General features: G+C 42.2%; 1 protein-coding gene across 1 annotated transcript in view; it reads left to right on the top strand.

The window, feature by feature from the left end:
• Positions 1–21653, top strand: part of zgc:174356 (uncharacterized protein LOC100137120 homolog) — a 108252-nt gene that overhangs the window by 75582 nt on the left and 11017 nt on the right. The gene's annotated exons all lie outside the window — the stretch shown is intronic.

Consider the following 21653-nt stretch of genomic DNA (forward strand, 5'->3'; position numbering starts at 1 on the left):
TGTGGAAGGCAGTGGAGGTCGATTCTCTGGATGCTTTCAAGAGAGAGTTAGATAGAGTTCTTAAAGATAGCGGAGTCAAGGGATATGGGGAGAAGGCAGGAACGGGGTACTAATTGTGGATGATCAGCCATGATCACAGTGAATGGCGGTGCTGGCTCAATGGGGCAAAATGGCCTACTCCTGCACCTATTGTCTATTGACAACAAAGTAGAAATTAATGGTCCATTCAATATTTCCCGTTAATACCCTCTACCTTCATTTTAGTAACAGCATCAGTTCTAATTTTGTAGCATCCATCATATTTCCTTTCTCAATCCCATTTTCCTTGATGAAAGAATGCTATTACTCATGGCATGTCTTTTGCAAATCCATGCAGGCTATCCTTAATAATCAATGATTCTACCAAGAGTAATATTGACCTTAAAGTGACCTGTACGTTTGCCCACATTTAATGTTATACTGAAGGCCTATAAACCACATTTACCTGCTCCTCTGATTTGTGCAGTGCCATTCTATTCTCATGTACCCTGTACATATTATATTCCACTATCTCTGTGAACGCAGATACGAATTACTAATTCATCAGCTACACTTTTCTTTCATCCTTCATGAAAGATTTATCTTCTCTCTAATTTCTCCTAACCCAGCTCAAAATCGATGTCATCCATGTTTGTGTTTACAAATCCTGTTACTTGCCTTTTGAGTACCCTGCATTTTTTTTCTTCTTTCCCTCTTACAATTCATTATCTTTGTTTTACATCTCCATTATGTTTTATGTTTGAGCAAACAACAAACTTCTGCAGGAACTCAATGGGTCTGGCATTATCTGTGCAGGAAATGGGCAGATGACATTTTCAGTTGGGACCCAACCTGAAACATTGTCCGTCCATTTCCTTTTCAGATGCTGCCTGACACGCTGAGTTCCTCCAGAAGTTTGTTTTTTTGCTCAAGATTCCAGCATTTGCAGTCTCTTGTGTCTGCATGTTGCTTGCTTGGTTGATTATCTATAATTGATTCTAGATGCGTCCTGTAACTTTAGTTTCCTGTCTATGCATTTCCAACCTTTGCTGCATAGATAGTAGCTATCTATGAAGCTTGAGCGAAAATGGATCTTAAGCCACTCTTGTTTGAAAGTATCCTATAATTTCATGGTGTGTGCTTTCCCTTTCCACCTTTTCCTCTCGAACAAATAAAAAATGTATTCCTGTTCCATCATCTTTTCAGTTATGAAAATTGAATGATTTTTTTCTTCATGCATTGTACCGTATCTACTTGCCTCATTTTTCTCCCTTGAACTTTAAACAGCAGTTCGCATTGAACTAAAGGCAGCCTTTCTCCCACAAATGAATATTAAAAACATAATGATTTCCATGCATTTGAGGCTATTGAGATCTCATCTGCGTGAACAATTGGTTGAAAAAGAGCTTGTATTGCAAGATCCTGGACATTTTCATTAGACTATGAAGGAGCAATATTTCACAGTTTAATTTTCTTATACTTTTGCCTATGGCTTGTCATTTCTCTCAAGATTAATTAACTTTTTGCAAATAGTAGCACTCATTTTTTATTTGTATAATGAAACTAATTGGCCCTGTGATCTGTGCGACTAACTAACTAATGAGATATAGAGTTGTCAGATTAATTTGTAAAGCCGAACGTTTGGATTGTTTTTGGTTGGGCGGTTTTGATGATGCGTGCTGCTCGTGTAAGTGTGTGGGAGTGCATCGAAGATAAGAATGGGATGAAAAAAAGAACACTTCACTCATCAAAGCCATTCTTTCCATTTACCATGGGTAATTATTCTAAAAATAAAATTGCTTAGTATCTGAAAAGAAAGGGTTGGAATTTAATTATGGCTTTGTGGTCATTAATGCACAGCTCATCTGCCAACAAATCCTCTGAAGCCATCCCACCCTGTACTTCTTCCTCTCCACTTTCTCCAAGCGCACACACACACATACAGCCACAGATACAAACGCAAATGCACGCACACACGCTACCCACACAAGGACAAATACACACGTGCATGCACATGCGCACACACACTACCCACACAAGGACAAATACACACGCACATGCACACACACACACTACCCACACAAGGATAAATACACACATGCATGAACGCACACACTCATGCAAAAACAAGCTTCAACATCTCACAACTTTGGCCGAAACCCTTGCCAAAACAATTATCTCTATCCCTATTTCAGTTTTTAGAAAAGTTGCTGGTGACCATGATATCCCTTCACCTCTGGTGGTTTAACAATCTTTAATCGTTTTTATAGTGATGATATATTTGATATTATAAAAGATAAAAAAAACTACTAAAGATTAAATATCTACAGTCTTAATCCAAGTGAGATTCAACATGTTTTATTTAGATTTCCTTAAATAAAGTTGGGCAACTAACTTTAGCAGTGGTCAGCGTCACTTTGACCCTTGCTTCAGCCACCAACCCCCGCGGCAAGTTCCAGGCACTCATCATCCTCTGTGTGAAAAATCCTGCCCCGTACATCTCTTTTAAACTTTGCCGCTCTCGCCTATGCCCTCTAGTATTTGATATATTCCATCCCGAGAAAGATATTCTGACTATCTACTTTATTTATGCCTCTCAAATTTTTATATAGTCTATCAGGTCTACCTGCAACCCCGTTCCAGGAAAAACAATCCATGTCTGTCAATCATCTCCCTGTAGCTAATACAATACAATACAATACGGTTTTATTTATCACATTGCACATAAAGTGCAAGTGAAATGAATTTGCCAGCAGCGGTACAATGATAAAGAACACACAATAAAAATGTAACACAAACATCCACCACAGCATTCATCACTGTGGTGGAAGGCACAAAATTGGCCAGTCTTCCTCCATTTTCCCCCCGTGGTCGGGACCTCAACCCTCCGCAGCCATCGCTGCGGGCGTCCAGATGTGCAGGGAGGTAAAAGTCCAGGTAAGTCCAGAGTCGGCTCTTCCCCACCGGAGACCGCGGCTTCAGGTTGGTGTAGGCCGCAGGCCGGCGGTTGAAGATTTAAAGTCCCCACCGCGCCGCAGCCAGAAGCACCGCAGACCGCAGGGCCGGCGGTCGGAGCTCCCCTCCAGGGGTGATGGTAAGTCCATGCTGCGCCCGCGATAGAAGTTGGCCGCGGGCCGGCATTCGGAGCTTCTTCTTCCCCCCGGGTCCCCCACGAGGGATCCCAGGCTGCGGATGCCGCGCCAGTTTGAGCTCTGCAGACCGGCTGCCGCGGGCCAGCGAAACGGAGCACACCCCTCCGGCGAGCCCCAGCGAGGGCTCACCCACTCCACACCGAGTGTCCACGCTGCGCCCGCCGCTGAAGCCCCGGGCGCGTCTCCGGGAAAAGCCCCGCCGTTCCTTGCTGTTAGGCCACGGGGGAGGCGACATGGAATAAAACCCTAATCCAGGCATCATTCTGGTAAACCTCCTCTGCACCCTCTCCAAAGTCTCCATATACTTCCTGTAATGGGGCAATCAGAACTGTGCACAATATTCCAAATGCAGCCCAACCAAAACTTTATAATAAATCCCACATAAATATAAATGATAAGATGCTTTCAATGTGCCAGCATGTATTTGGTTAATTTTGGAAGAAGGTGTTTGAAGATTTATGCCCCAGACCTGGCACCAAACTCACAAACCCACAGTACTGCTCTCACTCCCCTCAACTACAGACAAAACACAAACTACTCAACGTGGACAAAGAGCGCAGAGCCCCAGTCTATGTAGTGGAAGGAGCAAACCACCTCACTAACCACCCGGCTGCCTGCTCTGTCAGGTGCCTTCTGCTCCGTTTTATGGAAGAGTCTCTACTTCTCACATTGGACACACCTGAACCCACTAAACCAGAGAGGAACGCCTAATAAAGGGAGACATTCTATATGGTCCAATGTGGCAAAGTTTGGTTTAAAAGATCAAAGGTTCCTTCCAGCCTGGCTCTTGCAAGAACGTCATTTCTTTTTCTCAATTTCTCTGTCTCTGCCACATCTGCTCCCAAGAGGATTTTTTTCATTCTAGGAAATCCAAAATGTCCTCTTCCTTTAGTAATTATGGTTTCCCTCTGCTGTCGTGGATACAGTCTTCATCCATGTCTCCTATACCCTCCAGTCTGCTCCCATTTCCACCACAGACAGAACAAGGTTCCGCTGATCCTCACCTTTCATCCCACCAGCCTCCGCATCCAACACACCATTCTCTGACATTTCCGCCACACTTACGTGAACCTACCACCGGTCTTGTCTTCCCGTCTCCTTTTGGCTTTCCTTAGACCACTCGCTCAGCGACTCCTTGGTTCACTCATCCTTTCCTACCCAAACCGCCCCCTTCCCATGCACTTCTGCCAGCAACCACAGAAGCTGCAACACTGGTCCCTTCACTTGCTCTCTCACTTCCATCGAGGAACTCCAGCATTCCTTCCAGCATTAGGCAGAGGGGTTCACATGCACCTTTTCCAATCGGCGAGACCAAGCATAGATTAGGCAATGGTTTTGCTTCACACTTGCACTCTGTCCGCCAAGGCTTGATGGAGCTTCTCTTTGCGATGCATTTTAATTTCCTTTCCCATTCCCATTTTGATCTCATTTTTCATGCCTTCCTTCGTTGCCAGAGTGAGGCCACACACAAATTGAACACGCCTCATATTCCACTTGGATATCTCACAATCTGATGCTATGAGCATTGAAATTTCCATTTCAATACTTCACCCTCTTTCCACGGCCTCCCCGAAATGTTGGCTGTCCATTCCCTCTATCGATGCCGCCAGATGCACTGAGTTCCTTCAGCACTTTATCTTTTGTTTAAACTTCCAGCATCTGCAGTTTCTTGTGTCTCCACAATACCAAACGTGTTAGAATTTCTCCTAGTTATTTGCTGGAGATAGCACTTTGTGGTCAAGAGTATGAGGGTAGCACTAAATAACAATAGAACAGTACAGCACAGGAGCATAGGATCCGGCCCATCAGTCCACAATGTTTGTGCTGAACATGCTGCTAAGTTAAACTGATCTCGTCTGCATATCCCTCTATTCCCTGCACTTCCATGTGCCTATCCAAAGGCTCTTAAACACCACAATAATATATGCCTCAACCATGGCACTACATCCCAGGTACTCGACACTCTCTGTGTAAAATAAATGTGCCCTGCACATCCCCATTAAACTTTTCCACACTCACCTTATTGCTATGCCCTCTAGTATTGAACATTTCCAACCTAGGGGAAAAAGGTTCTAATTATTTATGTTACCTATGCCTCTCATAATTTTATATACTTTGATCAAATCTCCCCTCAACCTCCGACATTCTAGACAAAACAATCCAAGTATATCCAATCCTGTAGCTGGAACCCTTTATCCAAGGCAGCATTCTGGTAAACCTCCTCTCCACCCTCTCCAAAGCCACCACATCTTTCCTGTAATGGGGCGACCAGAACTACACTCAATACTTGAAATGTAGCTTAACTGATTTCCTATAGAGCTGTTCAACTGAACACTGTTCCATTCAATAACAGCACTGGCCATTTAAAATTGGGTGGGCGATGCTGGGGTTGGCTGTGAATGAATTACGAGATATATCTTTATCTACACGGGTTGCTGTTTGAAAAGACATAAAAATCATGAATCATCAGCAGCATCTTTCCTTTGTTGTAGTGGTATTTCACCGACTTGTTATTAACCAAAATTTGACAGTTGTGATTATTCTGGACTGAACTCTTGGTATTAAAATCCTCACGCATTTGTGATCTTAATGTAATGTTTTGATTCTATTTGTAACACCACCTTAGCATTCCATCCATTTGGTTAAATAGAAAAGGCTACCCTAGCTCCAATATCTGTATTCCTTACTTATATGTTTAGGTCAATGATACAAACTCAGGGAAGAGTATTGTATGCAAAATGAATAGTGACAACTGAAATGCTAATGTAGCATAAATGTGCGTGAAATTTGAAATTTGTATCTCTCCATCAGCAATACCTAATTACTGATTTTTCAGGCTATGCAACAAAGATTTTAAAATTATGTTATTGTTGTGATTCTTTTGCCAATGCTGTTTTATAACTTGGTGCTTTTACCATTTGACTATATTGCATCCTGTTCACCCAATTACACTTAACACATTCTTCCCTGGGTGCCCCGGTTTAAATAGTTCATTCTAATTCAGGCTTAAGCAGTGTACAGCTTCAACACAATGAGATCTCAGCTGAGTGCTTTTCCTAGGTAAAGTTAATTGGCTTTTGCCAGGGCTGAGAGGGAGCAGTAATTGACCTCCAAGTTGGGTGAGACTAGGATCAGGATCAGACATAATATCATCTGTACTTGAACTGGTTCTCGCTGGTAAACCATGCACATAATGGGGGTACTGCCGATATCCCTTTAAAATGTGCTCCAGAAAGGAGTTGCCACCTTCAGGGCACTAGGCGGGCATGAAGAAAGAGGAACACAAACCTTGTAAAGCTGCCACTGAGACATGTAGCTCAGTAGTGACCACTGGAACACTCATATCACCGATAATATATCCCAACATTTCATGCTTGCTGAGGGAAGACAAAGCATTGTGTAAAGTATTGTAGAGAAATTGAACACGGCAGGTGTCAGCTGCAGTTCAGCAGTTAGCACTCTTATTTCTAATCCCCAAATAAATCCATGTGCAAACCCCACAACAAAGACTTGAGATCAAAATTCCAGGCTCCAGTGGAATTCTGAAGGTGCCATATGGTCAGAGGCACTGTCCCTTAACTGAGATATCTGCTTAATTACCTGTCTGTATTCCTACCAACATCACAAAGATTCAGAGGATTCAGCCATTCAGCTCATCAAGTCTATTCTGCTGCTTGTCACTCCCATTCCCCTCATCTTTTTCCCATAACCCTGCAAATAATTCTGCCACGTGCCAATCAGGTTCCCTTTCAAAGGCACATTGATTTTATCACCATCTCTCCTATAAACGCAGACTTTCAGTCATGACCACACTCCATGTCGGACCAATTTTCCTCACTTTTCCCTGGTATATTTTACCCGAAATGTTAAATCTCAGGTCCTTGGCCAAATGTCGCTGCAATCTCGGGTTCCCCAGTTTAACCATTTTGCTGAAATTCCTCATTCATGGAACAATTCCCATAAATCTTTTCTGGTACCCTCTCTAAAACTTGCATATACCTTCCTGGAGTATGATGATCAGAGCTGGAGGCAGAACTACAGGTTGGTGCCTAACCGTAACTCCTGGCTGTTCTACTCCACGTATCTGTTTAGGAATCTCCGCATCTCGTAGCCACCCTATTGACAAGGCCTGCTGTTGGCCTGATCCATTTGTTTCTGCACCTTTTATAATTGCACCATATATTATGTTGCATTTTTATTCTTTCTTTATTACTTCATAATTCTCTGTGTTACATTTTACCTGCCATCTGCCTGCCCATTCAGCTAGCAGTTTTTATAGGCCTCACATTGTTAATTCAACTAGGAAAGTGGTGTCCTAGCCAAAAGTTGTTACACAATCTCATTACTGAACTGATTCTTTTATTTTCCTTTTCTGGCTTGCTTTATTGAAAATAAGCTTTTTTAATTAAAAAAAAAAAAACCTTACCTGGATTAATTGTTTTTCATCCCTATTAAATAAAGATCAATCTACAATTTTGGGTTCATTCAACCTTTAGCTGTTCAGATCAGTCTGAGTAATTTCAGAGAGCGAAATGCACTATAATAAAATATGTAAAGTTTCATCTCTAACAATGCAACACACAAACTGAAGTAATGAGGCATTAGTTTGTAAATTAGTTTTTGGATGAGACAATTAAGTCAAGTCTGAGGAGGGAAGACAAGATGTCTTTTCATTTTTCAAGGAAAAGCTGGCACCTCCGGCCATGCAACATCTCCTCAGTATGGCACTGAAGACCAGATCAGATCAGATGTACAAATCCATCAGTGTGTTTTGACCAAGAGATGTTTGGTTCAGAAATGAGTGCACTACTGCTGAACCACCTCCCTAATAATAGGCTGTTTGTCCTACACAACAAACAAGTTATCTTGACCTCAACGTTAGAAGAACAAAACCATCCCATGTTCCATGTTTTGCAGAAGACAAAGATAGTCTGTGTTTGCCTGGAAACTCATTCGCTTTTATTGCAAGTGCCATGTTTAGCACCATCACCCGAATGAAGAACACTAGAAAATTGAATAACAGGGAAAATAATCAATAAAAAATAATGAGGGCAGTTTTCAGCATCATTGCTGCATCATTGCTGTATATGCCTGATTCCCAATGGGGAAACACCAGCAGAGATTATTGCTTTAAGCCAGAGCACAGCATGTTAGACTACTTTTCCTCTGTTGCATTGACGACTGAATTAGGGCTGCCTCCTGCACCCGTGCCAAACTTGTTGATCTCATTAAGTTTACCGCTAACTTTTACCCTACCCTAGCCTCAAATTCACTTGGACCTGAAACTTTCCCCCCACCACACTCAGTCTGTAGAAGGTTCCTGACCTGAAATGTCACCCATCCATGTTCTCCAAGATGCTGCCTGACCCGCTGAGTTACTCCAGCACTTTGTGTCTTTTTTTTTGTGAACCAACATCTGCAATTCCTTGCATCTACGTCAGATCTACTAGGGAATTGCAGCATTGTTGTTTGGTTTCAGGTGTTGGCAACAGCTCTGAATTGCACTTCACAGCTTTTACAAGGTAGCTTTGTTTTCTTTCTCTCCTCATTAGCCTGTTAACCAGATGGTACTGTAATCACTTTGATTAATTAGGCCTTACCCAATTAGTAATATTCTCTTTGTTTTATCTGTAATTTCAATTCCCTTTCTGAATAAGGGTCTCATCACAAAACATTGCCAGTCCATTCCCTCCATTGCTCTGTTTATGGCATTCTCATTTTTCTTGTTACAACATTGTAGGTAACAGGGAGGTGTTGTGAAAGCCTTGCGAGGGCATTGCAAAAGCAGAGGATTTTGATTTGCCCCAATGAGGGGCCTTGTGAGATAATGGGCCCAGGAGGATGTGCTTAGAAGCTGGGGCAGATGGATAAATTTCCATAAGCTTCCTTTAACACTCAAGTGAGCCTGTTACTGGACCTAATTCTGAAAGAAAGACATATGTAGTTTGATCTTATATCTATATTACTAAAACTTTGATCTTGACCGCTTTTGGTCCACTGTGCTGCGATTTCCGACAGAACGCCGCCACCTACGGTCGTCAATTTTGGCCACCTCGCTCAGAGCCCCCCTCCGCCTTCCGGGACCGGAGGATTTTTCCCATCGATGAAACATCAGAGAGATATTAATGTTTCTAAAAAATTCCCCATTCTCTCTGCTGCCCCCGCCGAACGCATGTCTATTCCACGGTGAGTCCACTCGATGCGGCTCTAAAATGGCTGCAGCCCAATTGTTTGCCTCACCTTTTTAACAAGTTTGTGTTCACAAGATGAATTTTGGTTGTCGGGTGGCTGCAGCCCAATTGTTTGCCTCGCCTTTTTAACAAGTTTGTGTTCACAAAATGAATTTTGGATGTCGGGTGGCTGCAGCCAAATTATTTGCCTTGGCTTGGCTTTTAAAATCGTTGCAACAGTTGGATGCCAGCCCAAGAATCCATTCGGCCCACTGTGTCTGTACTAGCCCTCTGTAAACCAGTACCTTCGGCCCACAACACCCATACTAGCGCAACAGAAAGCCCCCCCCCCCCCACTGGCGAGCAATATTGGAATTGGTGGAGGGGTGGAATATTGCGTTGGTGACCAGCCCTCCCGTGTGATGCTGGGACCCAACGGGTCCCACTTTGTCTAGTAATGTATAAAATCATGAGAGGAATAAATTGTGTAGATGCACAGAAATTGCTGCCCAGAGTGGGGGAGTCAAGGACCAGGGGACATACAGTTGGTTCAAGTTGATGGAATCTGAGAGGAAACTTTTTCACACAAAGAGTGGTGGGTGTATGGAACAAGCTGCCAGAGGAGGTAGTTGAGGCGGTGACTATCCCAATGTTTAAGAAACAGTTAGACAGATACATGGATAGGACAAGTTGGAGGGATATGGACTAAATGTAGGCAGGTAGGACTAATGTAGCTGGGACATGTTGGTCGGTGTGGGCAAGTTGGGCCAAAGGGCTTGTTTCCACTTTGTATCACTCTATGACTCTATTAATCTATATCAATTTACCAGCAGAAACAAATGGCGAATACATCTCAATAATACCAAAGTCAATGTATAGAATTATTTTCAGAAAAGGAGGAAATAGATCTTATTTCCCAGCATGGGAATACATCCCAGGCGTACATTGTGGACAAAATATGACAGGAATCCAACTGACACATACAAACATGGTCGCAAAGAACTATCACTAGGCTTAATGAGTGGCTTATAGTTTTTGTGGTTAAATGTGATTAAGGAGAGTTATTACTGTTCATACCAAAGCAGCCTGTATTTCAGTGTGCAGGACAATATGGTACACTGCCTGAATATGAAAGAAATGATGTGAAGTGCAGAAGACTTGGCATTGTCAAGCAATATGAAATTTATTGTTCACTGGTGTGCAGTATTGTTGGCTTTCATGTTCCAAATTAAAAGGCAATTAAAAAAGCTAACATTTTCTAGCTTTGGCCTTAGTAGCACCTCCCTTTTAAAACTGGCAATAAATCTTAAATTGTTTTCGAAGCCGACAGAAGAAATGCCTTTAATTCCACGGAGCAGTAATAAAAAAAACGTCAAAGTGAAACTGTTGTGTAACTTCGTGTTTGGCCCCTCCTCAGCAGTGAGGATGACTTGCTTCCATTTCAGTTCTGTGTGTTCCAAGGTGGTGGATGAGGCCAATGTGGGCCCTGCAGACACAGCCACAGTTGGGGCAGAAAATGCTTGATGGGACAGGTGGGTGGGTAGTGTTGGAGGTAGCGTGGCTCCTCTGTCTTGTACTCCAAATGAAGAGACTCAAGTTTCTCACGGTCAGCCTTGGATGATCTTTTCTCATTGTAAACAGTCATTGGTTAGAGTCAGAATGTCCAGCATAGAAAGAGGCCCTTCAGCCCATCAAATCCATACCAACAATCAACCATGCATTTCCACTGAACCTATATTTTTTTCTTATCCCCATTCTCTTTAGCTCAACTCAGATCCTACCACTCACCAACACACCACAGGCAGTTTAGCATGACCAATTAACCAACTGTTTGGGAAGTGGAAGGAAACTGGAATACTGGAGGAAACCCACATGTTAACAGGGAACCTTTGAACTCCATTCAGCCAACAACCAAGGTCTAGATTGAACCCAGGTATCTAGTCTTGTGATGCTTGATCACCTGCACCATTATGCCATACTAAGTTGGTTGGGGTGTTATACTCTGTTTCATGGAAACTTTAGGAATATTACTCTGTCCTTTTGGTAACCTCTTAATGTGGTGTAGTTTGAACGAGAGTTCCTGTTGACCAAATTCATTATTGGGCATGGGAGTCAGGTGGCCTGAGGAAGCTCGCTTGCCTTGACGGTGGCCTGGTAAAAGTCAAAAACATGCTGATGTTGGCTTGCCCATGATGCCAGTCAATATGGAACAGTCCATGGAGAAAGTGCTGATGGTATCTCTCCAGTGCTTTGAGGTACCTACTGAAGGTATTCCTCATCTCAAAGCAAACAAGATCGCTCCTGCCCAAAAGATCATAAGCTTTGTGCTAGATTTCAGATCATGAACTCCAAATCAAACAACTGTTTTCTTCAGATGACCAAAGGCTGTGCTGGCACTGCGATCACAACAGCGAATTTCATCCTCAATGTCTGCCTTTGCAGAGAGGTGGCATCCAAGATGTAGGAGGTGGTGCACATATTCTAGATCTTATTATCGATCTTCGTTGACTGGAGATAGGACTGTGCGGTGGTGCAGGTTGATCCAGGATATTCTTTGAAAACATTTAGGACAAAGAATATTTTCCCAGATGCTTCAGTGAGTAGCTTGATGCTGAATTGGAGTGAGTCCTCTCAGTACCCACATACACAAGCATTGTGTACTGCAAGACAGGCTGGATTGATCTTCTTTCTTGGGGTGAATTCAATGAAATTCAACAGTTCCCTTTGCCCTTTAATTCAGATACTCTGTTCTTGGAAACTTGTTGAAAATGACGGGAATGCTGGAGAGAGGCAGTGGTGATGTGATGTTGTTGCCTTGCTTGATGCTGGCCTTCATCGAGTTTGGATCTGTTCAGAACCCTTTAGTTAAAATCATGGATTAAACGCCATCATGCAGCAGACAGGATGGAGACAAATTTCTGAGAGCAGGTAAATTTGAAAATCACAAAATGTGTAATTAACCACAACAATGACAGCATGAAAATTATTCCCTCTTTGAGAAGTGGCACTTGGCTGTAATGTGTTGTGAAGTTTCAATATTCACTAGTTATACATTAACATTTGAGTGGATGGAGAGATATTATTGGAAAAGACATTGCCAATGTGAGATGGGCTGGAGCATAACAACTTGGATCTACGCACTCATTTTATTCTTTAATCTGCTTGCTCCCTTTTCCCTTTGCCTTGCATAATTCTAAATTTCTTGCATCATTTCTATGACCTCTTGATCTTCTCCTTCTCAGATCAGTGAGTGGAACTTTGAACGCAATGCAAACCTCTATCTCCACTCTTGCTCGATCTCCATTGCTGTGACTCACAGATACAATGTATACAACAAATCCCCAACTTGATCCTTTGGTCAGTGGGACTTTGATCAATATGGGGGTGTTATATTCTGCTGGGAATATTACTGCCTCCCTGTGATCCTACAATAACTGGGGTGAAACTCAGTTTAGGGAATATGAAGAGAGCATTGAAATCCCCATGAACCTATACAAAGATACACATCCATTCTTCTCGTGGGACAAGAGAACATCAGAACCACACAGTTCCAAGTACCCATACAATGACCCATTCCCCTTGGATAGCATGAGTCACAAAAACACTGACTCTCACTGGGAGATGGATTGCATACATTGATTTTCACTGGGGAACAGCCCCATAGCCCTTGACAATTAGTGCGGTATGGGTCTCCCACACAATGACTCTCACCGTGATACAGAACCAAACACCGACTCTTACCAGTGACAGATCTACAGAAATTGAGTCACTGGGATATGGATCCTACAAACATCGATTCTCATGACTCCACATTTGCCTAGATTAGAGAATCTTTTTTGCCACTACCCTGCCCAATCATGTAATCCATTAATGTCTCTTTATAAATCTAATACAATCTGACAAAACCACAAAACCCAACAACAGAAGCTACTTATACACAGTGCACAATCCACTGCCCCTCGGATCCTCGGGGGTCCTCAATCTATGACTTATCTTTCTCATTTTCAGTACTGCAGTTGTAGTTTTTTGTTGACATTGCATTTTCTTCCAATATGTTGCGCTGACTACTCAGAAACAATTTTTCAGATTCAGGTACAACAACATGCAATAGTGAAGGGGTCATGCCTTTCTATTTAGTTGACACCTTGATTCATGTCTTGGTAGCATGGGGAGTACATATCTTCTCTGCACTTAAGTGTTGTTTATGGAAGGAGCATGGCATGTGGTCAAAATTATTTTGTTCCCTTCAATGGTACTGGTTGTTAGTGGGTGGACAGACACTGCACCATGGACACAGCAAAGTCAGGGTGGTCCAGTGGTGCAGGTAGTAGAGCTGCTCCTTCCCAGCTATCGACTAGAGTTTGATCCTGACCTCCAGTGTTCTCTGTGGGGTGTTTGCATGTTCTCCCTGTGACTGTGTCGCTCTCACCTGGTGTTTTGGATTCTCCCCACCCTAGAGATGTGCAAGTTTGTAGTTAAATATCTGATGTAAATTACCCTACTGTGTAGGTGAGTGGTAGAATCTGGCAGGGTGAAGGTTTAGGTAAGGAGAGTGTAGGGAGAATAAAAAAAATGACATTAACATCAGATTGGGATAAATCGATGGGTTGATGGGTGGCATAGGGCCTCTTTATGATTCTGTGACTGCCTGTGAATCATGCTCCACTTAATCTTCCATATACCTCGATGCTTTTACAAAACTTGTATTTGAGAAAGAAAACAATTGGATGGCGTTTGTATTCATAATAAAGTTATTCATGTCGTGAATTAAACTCTTATACCAATTCTAAGGCAAAATTCTCATGCCAGATTTAAACGGCTGGTTTTGTGGCAACAGAAAGAAAAATAGTATCATTAGCCTATCCTGTCACAGTCAATCCATAAAGGGCCTGTCCCACTTAGACTATTTTTTGGTGACTGCCGCGACTGTCATAGTTGTAGCAGGTCGCTGAAAAACCGGCGACTGGACCCCCCTTTCACATAACATTTGAAAAAGAATCATTACTTTAACAACATAAAAAAACGAAGTCAGCACCGGCGACAATTTACGTCACCTGGCGACAACCTACGTTAATCTGGCGACAACCTATGTTAACCTGGCGACAACTACGACAGCACCTACATCAGGAGAAGTCAAGCTACGCTTCTTGGCGTCAAACACACTGTCGCAACATGTTGAACATCCAGCGGCGACCAGAAAGACTCTACGATTCTTTGGGCGACTGAGGTGACAGTCTAGTCGCCTGAAGTCGTCTAAAAAAGTAGCCTAAGTGGGACATGCCCTTTACTGAGTCAAACTGTCTATTCTCTTCATTTTGCCGTAATTGCATTGAATAATAAATCTAGTGAACTCGCATTCAAAATTAATAATTATCGGTTGTAGAAATGTGTTCCAGATTATCAGCAACAGTCTTCCTTTACTTCCTAATCATACTTCTTGAAAGGAATTCCATTTTCCATTTTACCTGTTTCTCTTGTTGCTTTGTGTGAAGTAAGTATTGGGTTAGTAAGGAAATGTATGCCTACATTTATTTATTGCCCTCAAAACCTCAGGGTGCCTGTAAGTTTTTCCCAGCCATTAAAATGTCTTTGAGGTGTGTTCAATGTTGTAATGTTGCCAGTTTGTGTTTAGCAGAGTCACACAGACAGTATTATGGTATGAAGAAGGCAGTTTCCAATTATAGATTATCAAAATATCAGTGGAAGCAGTACAGTACAGTTCTGATAACTTCAATGAGTTCCCTGAGATTTGTGAGGGGACCATTTTAACTATGCGTTTCAGTCTTTGCCTAGATTTGAACTCCTTGAGCTGTGAGGGTCATATGTGCTCCCAAAATAGCCCGGTCAGAACTATACATTTGTAACACATTACCTATAACAAATATCTCAACATTTAAGGCCCTTACTAAAAATGAAAAGCAGAATTATATTCAATGTAATCTGCTGTTACGATACGAAACGATACAATAGACTATTTATCCCAGGATACCCAATGACAGAAGGGGGAGGAGTTGTACATGTTGACAGCTACAGGGAAGAAGGGTATCCTGTGATGTTCTAGTCTGCATCTTGGTGAAACTGGTTTGTATACTGGTTGGATATTGAATTGGTTTACACACATTTTTGAATCGTGGAAAACGTATTGCACAGAAAGAGGGCATTCGGCCTTTTGTGTCTGTTCCGGTCATAAATGATCCCGGAACACCTTTCAACACCAGGTTCTTCCTCCTGGAGACTATGGTTTTACACATTCATGGATTGTTTAAAAGTGGTGAGAGTTTCTTCCTGCAACACTACTTCAGGAAGTGAGTTGCAGATGCCTGACATTGTGTCAACTTATTATATGAAAGATGTTGTTTAGTTGAAAAGGGTACAGAGATGATTTAGGAGGATGTTGCCAAGATTCTTGGGCCTCAGCTATAGGGATAGGTTGAGCAGGCTAGAACTTTATTCCTTGGAGTGCAGGAGGATGAGGGATGATCTAATGGAGGTGTAAAAGATCATGAAAGGAATAGGAAGGGTAAATGCAGAGAGTTATTTAGAAAGATTTCACGGGAACCTGAGGGACATCTTTTTTTCACAAAGGTTGGTAAGTATATGGAATGAGCTGCCAGAGGAGGTAATTGAGGCAGATAAAAACACAACATTTAAAAAGGATTTGGACATGGATAGGCTAGGTTTAGAAGGATATGGGTGAAACACAGGCAGGTGGAACTAATGTAGATGGGGCATATTGATCAGCGTGGGAAAGTTGAGATGAAGGACCTGTTTCCACTATAACTATGACTCTCCATGACTATGCTCTGGGTGAAATTATCTTTCTTGATTTCCCTTTAATCTTTCTACTTATTACTTTAAATTTAAGCCTCCTGAATTTGGATTTAAGGAAAATAGATCATTCCAAATTAATCTATCCAGGTCTCTAATAATTGTATACATCTCAATTAAGTCACTCCTTAAAGGGCCTGTCCCACTTAGCCGTCACTTGCGCATCACACAGATGGCGCGTGAAGATTTTGTACATCACAAAATCCTGGGACGCCGCTCGCGACTGCGCGTCACTGCCTATGTCACCACGCACCATGCGTGTGTAATGCATCATGTCGTGTAAACAATGTAGCGTAAATTACGCGCAAATGACGGCCAAGTGGGACAGGCCCTTAACCTCCTCGGTTCCAAAGAAAACAACTGCACCCTATACCTGAACACTATATCTGGATTTGGTGTTGTGCAATGAACTGGATTTGATAAGGGAACTCAAGGTAAAGGAAGCATTAGGAGGTAGTGATCAGAATATGAAGTTTTAATCTACAATTTGAGAGGGAGAAAATCGGAAGTGTCAGTATTACAGTTGAGCAAAGTGGACGATGGAGGCATGAGGGAGGAACATGTATTGTACGAAGGTAAGCTAGCCAAGAATATAAAGGAAGATAGTAAAAGCTTATTTAGGTATGTGAAGAGGAAAAAATGTGGGTACTTTGGACACAGAAACAGGTGAATTTATTATGGGAACAAGGAAATGGCAGATGAGTTGAACAGGTACTTTGGATCTGTCTTCACTAAGGAAGACACAAACTATCTCCCAGATGTACTAGTGGCCAGAGGACCTAGGGCGACGGAGGAACTGAAGGAAATTCACATTAGGCAGGAAATGGTTGGGTAGACTGATGGGACTGAAGGCTGATAAATCCCCAGAGCCTGATGGTCTGCAACCCAGGGTACTTAAGGAGGTGGCTCTAGACATTGTGGACGCATTGGTAATCATTTTCCAATGTTCTATAGATTCAGGATCAGTTCCTTGTCATTGGAGGGTAGCTAATGTTATCCCATTTTTAAGAAAGGAGGGAGAGAGAAAACGGGGAATTATAGACCAGTTAGCTTGACATCGGTGGTGGGGAAGATGCTGGAATCAATTATAAAAGTTGAAATAGCAGCACATTTGGATACCATTAACAGGATCGGTCCGAGTCAGCATGGATTTACGAAGGGGAAATAGTAAGATTAAACGAGAACTTACCAGTTCGAAGTTTGATCGTTATTTTATGAGGAGTACATTGAGGGAATACGTGAAGAACCACGCCAGGACGCATGCGTGTCATTCTTCAAAGCAGCGGTGTGAAATCACAGATAACTGTAATGACTTAAACATAGTAAGATTAGAGAAGAAATACCAGTTGAGTATATGATCATGGGTGGGAGCGGAGGGCATGTATTCCCTCAACGTACTCCTCATAAAATAAGGATCAAACTTCGAACTGGTAAGTTCTCGTTTAATCTTACTATTTTACTTCGGAGTCACGTGAGTGACTACGTGAAGATTTCAAAGCTCTGTGATTTCATGCCGTGGAAACGAGTCCTTGCATCACATCTGCCTTAATGACTGTAGGAGGAATTGTGTCAACATAATTTAGACATGAATCCGACATTGAAATCCATGAAATTTATTAACACAAAATTATAGCCCCTATTTATGGGGTAAATTAAATTACAGAACTTAAAATTGTTTCTGCAAACGTTCCAGGTTTAATGACTGGTTTATGATAAAATAGTTGGAATGTTTTATCCCCTGACCATCCTGCTGTCTTGAGGATTTGGTCCATTGGTACATCCAACTGCATAGCTGCCGATGTAGATACAGCCCTGGTGGAATGAGATATAAAAATATTAGTATCCACCCCAGCCTGTATAAAATCTGTTTCAGCCATCTTGAGATGGTCTGGACCGTCACTCTTTTCTGTGGTTGCTTATGGCTGACTAAAAGTGCCTTCTCATTGCCTCTGATGATTTTCGTGTTCTCCATGTATAACGACAAATGTCTTACTATACAGAGACGATCATCTGTTGGGTAAGATCTAAATTTTACATTGAGGCCTGCTGATCCCTGTCTGTTCTGCTTAACTAATTCATAAATACGAAACGTAATATTTTCAGATGAAGAAGTCATGTTGTCCAGTCTTAATTTATGTAATGACTGTACCCTTTGTGCCGTGACCAAAGCCATTAGCATGACTGTTTTTAATGTCAGTCTATGTAGGGACAGAGCTGTTGCTGGAGACCAATTCCTGAGCATCTTCAGGACAATACTCACATCCCATATTTGGGAGTACCTGGTTCTTGGGGGATTGGTATTAAAAATTCCCCTCATAAGTTTTGTTACCAGTGGGTGAGTCCCAACAGAGTGATGCTCTGTTCCTTGCCATAGATAAGTTGACAGGGCACTTCTGGCACAGTTGATGGCACTATAACTGAGCCCCTCATCATAATGGAGGCCTGCCAGGTATTCCAGAACAGACGGGATGTTCATTTCTCTGTAGGTGATGCTGTTTTTGTGACAATACATCTCCCACTTCCTGATATAGACCAGATACTGTTTTTTGGTGGACTGTCTTTGGGACGCCAAAATCATGTTCACTGTTCGGTCCGTCAGTCCCAGTTGTAGTAGAGGTGTTTTTAGACTCTACAAATTAATAAATTCAAATAGTTATGGCATGGGTGGCTATCCCTCGTTACGGGATGAACCAATAAGTCTGGTCTATTCGGGATGGTGCTACATCGTTCTAATACCATGTTCAGTATCACTGGGAACTATGGTTGAATAGGCCAATCGGGTACTACCAAAATACCAGACGCAGAGTCTTGCTGTATTTTCCTTAATACCCGACTGATGAGGCAGAAAGGAGGGAATGCATAAATAAACAATTTCCCCCAATGCAGCTAAAATGCATTTGTTGCCGCTGCCCCAGGGTCTGGGTCCCACGAAACATAGTTTGATAACTGGTGATTAAGCCTGGATGCGAATAGATCGATATCTGGTGTTCCATATCGTGCTGTAATATCAGCAAATACTTTTTTATTCAACATCCATTCGGTGTTTTCATTAAATTTGCGTGACCTGGTGTCTTCCACTAAATTTAGTTTACCTGATAGGTAAGTAGCTGATATCCAAATATCTCTCTGGATACACCATTGCCAAATTTTATTAGCCAGATTGTCACATGATGTCGATTTGTTTCCACCCATGTGGTTGATATATGCTACCACGGTGGTATTGTCAATCTGTAGTCTAACATGCTGGTGATATGACCCAGTACAATATGACTTTAGGCCATAGAATGCACCCAACATTTCCAGGTAGTTTATGCCCAGTGTTAGTAATAATGATGCCTCCTGAGCAGTCCATCTACCTCCACAGCTGGAGTTGGAATTGGTGGCACCCCAACCAAGTGCACTGGCATCAGTTTGTAGCACCATAGAAGTGTTGCTGATAATGATTGGATTGAAACAAAGCCAAATGTTATCTATCCACCATTTTAGTTCCATTATAGCTTTGATTGGTAGCTTCATTGGTCTGTCAAAATGACCAGCATTCATTTTGAGTGCTTGTATTTTTGCTCTCTGTAAATTTTGGTAATGTAAAGGTCCAAATTGTGTGGCTGGAAAAGCAGCCACCATTTTGCCAATTACTTTTGCTACCAATCTGATGGATGGTTTACTGATGTCAATGAGGTTATTGCAAGCCTCTATTAAGTCTATAGCCTTTCCCTTTGGCAAAGTCACCGACATGTGAACTGAGTCAATGGTGAACCCCAAATAGTCCATTGTGGTGGAAGGCGTTAATTTTGATTTAACTGGATGGATGATAAACCCCAGTTTTTCAAATAACTGTTTTGTGGCTGTTACAGTTTGTTTGGCCAATTCCAAAGTTTTGCCCACAATAAGTATGTCACCCAGATATGCCATAACCATGTGTTTTTGTTTCCGTAGAAATGCTAGGGCTGGTTTCAAAATTTTTGTGAACAGCCTTAGGGCTGATGTTAACTCATTTGGCAGCGCTCTTTACTGCCAGGGCTGTCCCATCCAGTTAAATTTTAAGTAACATCTGTGGTCACCTCGTATAGGCACTGAATAGTAAGCATCTTTTAAATCGATGCTAGCCATGAAGTAACCTTTGGAAATCAATTGTTTTGCAGTAACAAAGGTTTCCATTTTAAAACAAATATATTGTACAAATGTATTCAATTTGGTCAGATCTATGATGATGCGACAACCACCATCTTTTTTGTTTTTGGTAAATATATTGGACACGAATTCTAGCAGTTCGTGTTGGGATTTTTCAATTACCCCTTTTGCGTAAAGCCGCTCCAGTTCAGCATGCACTTCTGATTTTTTTTTACCGGAAAGTACGAACATTCGGTTCGGTATATGTTGAACTGGAGGGCTGTACTTGTTTATAAATTCTATGGTATATCCCTGGATACTGCTTAAAATATAAGTGTCGGTAGTTAACATACTCCATGCATCCAGAAAGGAGTGTAATCTCCCCCCAACCTCCATGCTCCCTGCAATTTGCAGGGAACCAGACCCACCTACCTCCATAGTTACCAGTGGCAGGTTTACTTATTTTTGTAAATCTTTCGTTGATGTTGAGGTGTCGGTGTCTGGGTTTGTGGTTTGGTTGATGTTGGAGGTTTGCGTATCTTCCAAGAAGGCCGGCCTGGGCCATGGCCTAAAAAAGACTCATGTTTGGTGTACCGGACCTTCGAGCTTTCACCAGTCGGTCTTGTTCTACTGGTGGGTGCATAAGGGTGCTGTCTATGGCCGTAGTGGGTTTTTGATGAAGTCCCTTTTATGAGTCCCAGGGTTTTTGCTTCCTCATCGAACTCCTTGACTTGCTTGGATAGGTTACCTCCAAATAGTAGAATTGGTGGTTTTACGTTTCCAGGTTTGCACAGACCCGCGAATTTGGGGTTTAAAGTAGGTCGGATGGCACTCTTCCTGATGCTGTTTATTTCATATTGTGTGTTGTAAAGCAGTGCCAGTGCATCCTGTTGGTCCTGCGACATGTCCTTTACATCTACTGTGCGGGCGAATGCTGTTATCCCCGCCGTTAGGAGTTTTAATACCTTTTGTAGTTTGATATCCATGCCACTAACTCCTATTCCAATATGTTTCCATATACAAGTATTTACTACAGGAACATTCAGGGCTATACAGTTACCCGGTGCCAAGTGTCTTGACGTGGTGTCCAATACAGCCTGTTCTTGTAGGTGGTTAAAGGACATATAATAGTAAGATTAAACGAGAACTTACCAGTTTGAAGTTTGATCTGTATTTTATGAGGAGTTACGATGAGGGATTACGTGAAGAAGCCCGTCCCAGGACGCGTTGCGGCATAACTTCAAAGCAGCGGTGTGGAATCACAGACAGACACGTATTTGAAGTAACATAGTGAAGAATAAAGAGACATCAATTATCAGTTTGATCCATGTAATGAGGGGTGGGAGCGGAGGGCACGTAATCCCTCATCGTAACT

The sequence above is a fragment of the Leucoraja erinacea genome, chromosome 8, assembly GCF_028641065.1.
Source record: "Leucoraja erinacea ecotype New England chromosome 8, Leri_hhj_1, whole genome shotgun sequence".
Lineage (NCBI taxonomy): Eukaryota > Metazoa > Chordata > Chondrichthyes > Rajiformes > Rajidae > Leucoraja > Leucoraja erinaceus.